The sequence below is a fragment of the Acomys russatus genome, chromosome 9 (genome assembly GCF_903995435.1).
Source record: "Acomys russatus chromosome 9, mAcoRus1.1, whole genome shotgun sequence".
Classification (NCBI taxonomy): domain Eukaryota; kingdom Metazoa; phylum Chordata; class Mammalia; order Rodentia; family Muridae; genus Acomys; species Acomys russatus.
Window position 1 is genome coordinate 22,571,524 of NC_067145.1, and position 7,124 is coordinate 22,578,647.

Consider the following 7,124-nt stretch of genomic DNA (forward strand, 5'->3'; position numbering starts at 1 on the left):
CTGGCCTCGAACACAGAGATTAGCCTGCCTCTGCCTCCTGAATGCTGGGATTTAAGGAGTTGTACCACCACTTCCCGGCCCATAGGGCTTTTGTAAGAAAGAGAATACATGAGGAGTCAGTAGAAGAGAAGGAACCATGTAATGATGGACACCATATTGGGGACATGTGCTGGAGAATGAAGAAAAGGACCCCAGGGAGAGAGATGCAAGTAGCCTCTAAAGAAAAAAAAAAAAAAAAAAAAAAAAAAAAAAAAAAAGAAAAAGGAAACAAATTCTTGTTTAGATCCTCCAGAAAGAATACTGATCTGAGGCTATAGTCCAGTGAAATGGATTTCAGATTGTGATTATAATGAATAGCATGGTGACGTACTCATGTTATTTAAAATCACTAAATTGTAATGATTTGCCATAGCAGCAATAAGAAATTAATACAGTAGGGGAAGGACTCATGAAACCCACCTCTAGATGAGATGCCTGTGGCGGGGGGGGGGGGGGCGGGGGGAGAGGGAATCAATTTTCCTTAGCCTTTTATAGATTGCCTTCGTTCTGATGGATGGCTTTACACCCAAACTGCTATTGTACTCAGTGGGTTATAAAGAAAAATAAAGAGGATATGAAAATAGGTTGCCTTGGAGAAGTTTGAGAGTGGGGGAGGTGGATATGGTTAAAATACATTGTATACAGATATAAAGTTCTCAAAAAATAGGGAGATGAAAATAAACAGACATGGACGAGAAAATAACGTATAGGAGATAGCTGTGGCTCTGGCTCCTTATGCCTTCATGTTGACTGTACTTGAGTGCAGGGGATGTGGCTGGAGACTCCTGGCCAAGCTGTCCTTGGTCTGGGAAGCCAGCAGGGCTGTGGGACACTGGTGTGTGCTCTTTAGTCACAAGGGTATAAGATACAAGACCCGCAAGACCTGGTGGAAGAGGCCGAATGAGGGACCCTCCCATATTGTAGTGACAGACCAACATTAACTGTGTGCATCACCAGATGTTAGCTTGCCCTCTCCAGCGTTCTCACAGTACCAGTGGTACCCCTGGGGAGGGTAACATGAGATGTCTAACTCTTGTGGTTCGAATGGGAACCATTCCCAATTGGCTCATGAATACTTGAGTCCCTGTTCAGTGGTGGTGTTTGGAAGGCTGTGGAACCTTTAGGAGGCAGAGGCTCAGTGGAGGAAGTGGGTCAGTGGGACATGTCTTGATGTTTCACAGCTCAGCTCTGTTTCCTGTCTGCTTCTAATTCTTATTCCACCAAAGTGTGAGGGAATGAGGAGTCTCAGCTGCCATGTTTCCCGTGCAATGGATCATATCCCTTTAGACCTTCCTTAACCTCACGGCTTGTCAGGTATTAATTATAGCAAGAAGAGAAGTGTCTAAATACATTTGAAAGGATGTCTCATTAAGAAAAATATTAGTATTGTCCAAACAGTAAAAAAAAAAACCAAACCAAAAAAAAAAAAAACCCCCAAGTCTCTGACCCCCCTTTGTCTGGGCTCAGAGAGTAACAGATAGGCGCATTGCCAGCCTCTGAATCTCATTCCTCATTTTACATATTTTATATAAGATCTCACATCATGACAATTGCATGGCAGTAGCGGACACACCACTGAGACATTTGAATGTGGTTGATTTCTAAGAGGCAGTGGTAAAGAGAAACTTCATTGTTAGAGGCTGTGACTATCCTTCTGCAGCTTTGAAAAAGAACTTGCCTCACAATTTTGTGTCTATGGTTATGTTAGTGAAATTCAGGTGACAGCTGGAGACCAGGAGACGGGGTGAGAATGGCCAAAGATGAGGTGCATGATTACATTTGTCACATACTGTGACTCCAGGGTGGCCTTGGTAGGTGATGAGCCAGTAAGACTTCTAGAGTGTCCCTCTGCATGATTCCAATGCAACAAAGTGACTACAGCCACTGACCAAAGCCTCCTGCTTTTATTTAAGAGTTTTTAATGTGGGGGTCCTGAACCTTCATCAAGATAATTTAGGGAGGTCTGAAGAAGGTCTTCTAAAAGATGGCATGGAGGCCCATCGTGAATGAAGGAGACACCCAGGGTTTTCACCAGGGACTCCAAAAATATCTCATGCTCTGATGTCACCACCCTCAGCATATCTGTTTTTGTCCTCAGCTTTGCTCTCTCAAACCCACAGGATGTTGTGTCCTCATAGAATCGTGACTCCATATAGGAACGTTAGTTTCTTTTGGGTTTCTATAAAACCCAGGCCTTATATGACATATTTGGGAGCTAATTCCTGAAACAGAAATGAATTACTAGAGGACATGAGATATAGAACAAGAAAAAGCTCAGGTAAAGATTTGCCATTGAGGCTGTACCTGTGCGGGCTACACCCTGCCTAGATCTGCTGGGATGCACACAGACTGAAGTGAGAATCACCTACCTGAAAGATGCAGCTCCTCAAGCCTTTGACACCGCTCCCCTCCCCCATCACTAGAAGGGTTGGGAATGCAGTCATAGACACTGGGAGGGGAACATGGTGGGATTCTAAAGCAGAAATGGGATAGCAGTCAGTGTTGGCCTTGACTGGCATGCTGTCCTTTCAAACTGAGTCTGAGCCCTCTAGGAATGCCCACCTTGGTGGAGGATAGTCCCCAGTTAAGGCCCACTGTTATCTACTGCCTTGACATCTAAAAGCAGAGCGGTGAAGTGCTCCTTCCTGCTTTGCATCAGGTATAAGCTCTAGCAGCCAAGCAACCCACATTATCATGGGGGCAGGGACTGTCCCTGCGGAAGCCCGAGTAAGGGAGGCTCCAGTTCCTTGTTAGGCCACAGAATAATGCAAAGAAGAGAGCCACATCTTCCTCTGGGCAACAGGGGCACCCCAACTTATTGGCGCTACAAAGCTGCCACGCTCAGCCCTTTCACTGTTCCAGTCCAGAGCTCTTAACATGCCCTCCTTGAGGTACTGATGATCTTTTCCCGGAAGCTGTGAGCATATGTGGCTAGCACACTGTTCTCAAACTCATCCATCCAGAGTTAGACCTGAGCATTCAGCCATCCCTATGGCCGTAGACAAGAATTTCCTAGCCGGGCGTGGTGGCACATGCCTTTAATCCTAGCACTCGAGAGGCAGAGGTGGGCAGATCGGTGTGAGTTCGAGGCCAGCATGGTCTACAAACTGAGTCCAGGACAGCCAAGGCTACACAGAGAGACCCTGTCTCGAAAAAACAGAACAAAACAAAACAAAACAAAAAAACAACAACAAAAAAAGAATTTCCTCCCTCACCCACAGGGCAAAGAGGAATACCAAGATGACTAAGAATCTTCTTCAGATTACTTAACGAGCCCGAGTGCGGTTATGCAGGCCATGGGAGGCTTCTAAACCAGTAGGGATGGTGTAGGGGTGATGCTTTTGTGTCAGAGAGTTTTTGTAGATGTTTCTGGTATGTGCCCTTCATGTCTCACTAGACAGCACGGAGCCAGCTGCTGGCATGTAGCATGACGACATCTGACTTGCGATGAATCAGAGTTAGTCCCCGAAAGTAGGTCATAGGGTCACCCTCCTATGAGTACATTTTCTCCTCACCAACTGCATGAAGTCAGTAGAAAACAAAGAAGGAAGGATGCTGGGTAGGCAGTCAATAGTATACTAATGTTTGACAATGCAGAAACCATAAGAGGCAGAAATAAGTCTGGCATGGTGCACTCCGGGAGGCAGAGGCAGGTGGGTCGCTGTGAGTTCAAGGCCAGTCTGATCTACAAAGTGAATTCAGGACATCCAAGGCTATGCAGAAAAACCCTATCTTGGGGGGGGGGGAGCAGAAATCATGCCATTCTTGCTACGTTTTAGCTCTGCTGTTAGTGTGAGAAAATGACTATAGAGAGAGGAAGACACTGGGCATGCCTGCCAATTTCCCTGTCTGAGCTGAAGACAGTGTCAGTAGCCAAGAGGCCATACTGTGAGATGCTCACAGTTTAGGAGAGGGACTCTACTCCTCACCATGTACTTCTTTAGTCCCTGAGCTTTGGTGCTCTCAGAGATCAGAATGTTGGAGGGTCTGAGATGAGCTTGGCAGAAACAGGAGATCTGAAAAAGGAATCCCTAGAATTCTGGTTTGGATGTAAGGCCCAAGACAGTGCATCTCTAATTCACACCCGTAAGGTGATTTTGAAGTAGGTCCTTGAGCATGTAGCCTCCAGTAAGACAGCAGCCTGAGCTGGGATTGCAGTAGACACAGGCGCCCCCAGGAGCAGGTGTGTCCATTTGGCGACTATAAATACACAATATCATCCCTGGTTCAGCTGATATCCATCCTTGCTGGTTGACTAGACTTGAGCCAAACATACTTCCAAGCATGCAGTCTCTTCCCTTAGAAGGATTTACTGAGCACCCAGTGTGCGAGGGGCGGGGGGCTTGTTTGTGGGGAGCCAGCATGGAATCAAATGGTAAAGTCTCTGCTTACATGCCACGAGTCACAAATCAATGTGAGCAGCAGTTATCATGGTAGAATGGATTGAATCATGTCGCTGCCAGGTTCGTCTATGTCCTGACATCTGCCTGTGAATGTTGTTTTATTTGAAAACAGTTTTACAGACTCAATTAAAGAACTCTACAAGAGATTTGCCCTGAACCCGGTAATTCATGTCCTAAAAAGAAACAGGAGAGAGAGAGAGAGAGAGAGAGAGAGAGAGAGAGAGAGAGAGAGAGAGAGAGAGAGAGAGAGAGAGAGAGAGATTTTAGACACAGGGACGGACAGAAGGGAACCACAGGAAGATGGAGGCAGAGACTGGAGAGATGGTGCCATAGTCAAGGCCTGCCTACCTGGATGGACTAAAAGCTGAAGGGTCTGCTCTCTGAGAACCTTCAAGGGCACATGGTCCTTATCTTGGATTTTCTGCCCCCAACCAACAACAGATTTCTGTTGTTTAAGCCATCTTGTCAGGATGCAGGTGGACTGAGAAAGGGGAACAAGGGCAGATAAGAGGATGGAGCGGGCTGCAGGGTGAGGAAGGCACCGCTCCAGGCACTTAGACAGGAACAAGCTCCTCTCAGACGGTAGCTGTGCCTCTGATCCCAGTCTTCTGGCCTCCTGGCCTCTTTGTCTTCATTTTGCATCGGCTATTATCAAATCTTGACCTGTGATCTGCAGGTAGCAGCTCTGCGGGGACTCTGGAGCAAATAAGTGGTTTCCTTATAGGTGGGACAGAAGTTAGGAACTCCTAAGGTGAAAATCAGCATGGACAACAAGTGCCTTTTCCTCAGAAGATGACTGACGCTCGACACCAGGTTACCACACCACTGGGTGAGGTGAGCTCTGCAGGTATTCTAGTTTCTTTTTAAAAAAAATTTATTTTATTAATTTATTCATATTACATCTCAATGGTTATCCCATCCCTTGTATCCTCCCCTCCCTCCCTCCCACTTTCCCCTTACTCCCCTCGCCTATGACTGTGACTGAGGGGGATTTCCTCCCCCTGTATATGCTCATAGGGTATCAAGTCTCTTCTTGGTAGCCTGCTAGCCTTCCTCTGAGTGCCACCGGGTATTTTAGTTTCTTAAGACAAACCAGGAGTACCGTAGTGGAAGCCTTCAATCAAAAAGAAAAAAAAATTTTTTTTCTTGTAAACACTTAATGAAAGGCTAAGGCAGGAACAAAAAGAGTTCAAGGGTAACTTTGCCTACATAGCAAGCTCTGTTTAAAACACAAGAAAGGTGAAAATATATAATACTTAGCCATTTTGAAGTGAGCCACTCATTGGTAGAATTGCTAGGAAAGTAGCATAGACACAGTGCTGTATGGATGAATCTGTGACAATTTCCATAACATTTTTCATTGTCCTGGAAAACACTCCATCCTTATCAACGTTGCCCCACTCCTTCCTGTAGCCAGAGCCAGGATCTATATACCTTTCTTTGTATGACTACTATTAGATATTTCATATAATAACCATACCAGCTTTTCAGCCTCTGCCTCAAACCCTGCAGCTGTGATGATGCTGATGCTGATGCCTAAGAAGAACCAGATTGCTACCTATGAGCTCCTTTTTAAGGAAGGCGTGATGGTTGCCGAGAAAGATGTCAGTATGCCTAAACACCCGGAGCCGGCAGACAAGAATGTGCCCAACCTGCAGTTTCTCAAGTCTCGAGGCTACGTGAAGGAGCAGTTTTGCCTGGAGACATTCTATTGGTACCTTACAAATGAGGGCATCCAGTATCTCTGAGATTACCTCCTCCTCAGATCATGCCCGCCACATGGCACTGCAGCCATCCTGATGCTGGCAGGACTCGGCCCAAAGGTCCAGAGGGTGAGCGACCTGCAAGATTCACAAGATGGAGACAGACAGAGACACCTACAGAAGGAATGCTGTGTTCCTGGTGTTGACAAGAAAGCCGAGGCTGCGGCTGGCGCAGCGACGTGGTCAGCCACCTCAGTGAAGTTGGAGAGTGTGTTGTGTTGAGTAAACTTTAAAGAAGAAAAATAATAACCATACCAGGTCTAGATAGATGTTCTAAATTGACAATGACAACATGGGATGGAGATTTATTTACATTCAGAAATTTAGATGTACCAAGATAGGAAAGATGTCTTCTTCAAAGCTGTCAAATACAAATAGCCAAAACATCAAGAATGTAACATTTATATAATTCCTGATTGTGTCATGGTTTTTCTTGCTATGGGTAGTTTATTATATATATGTGCAATAATACAAATGTATATGTAAAAGAATAAAAAATTTTAAAAAAGCAAAAAAATTAAAATACTACAGCTCTGGGAAAAAAGTATCCACTTAAATAGTAAGTGGAAAAGATCTCTTAAAACAATAGTTTTTTTTTTTTTTTTCAGGAGTGGATATTGCAATGGAAATAGAGGTGTAATAGTAATTCCTATTCAAGGGGGTTTAGGTAAGGTAGATTGCTTGAGGGCAAGATGACAAGGAACACATGATTTGAAATGACAGCCCTTGACTTTTAAAATCAACTGCAAGGGCAACATCTGCTTGGCAGATGTCATCTTTCTTTCTTTCTTTTTAATAAATAACTTTCTCTTTTTAAATTTAGTTATTTTTATTTTATGTGCATTGGTGTTTTGTCCGTATGTGTCTGTGTGAGGGTGTCAGATCCCCTGGAACTGGAGTTGTGGACAGTTGTGAGCTG

At 44.9% G+C, this 7,124-nt stretch overlaps 1 pseudogene; it reads left to right on the plus strand.

Annotated features, from left to right (window-relative positions):
- Positions 1-5,968: 5,968 nt before the first annotated feature.
- Positions 5,969-6,427, plus strand: LOC127193595 (40S ribosomal protein S10-like; annotated as a pseudogene).
- The last annotated feature ends 697 nt before the right edge of the window (positions 6,428-7,124 follow it).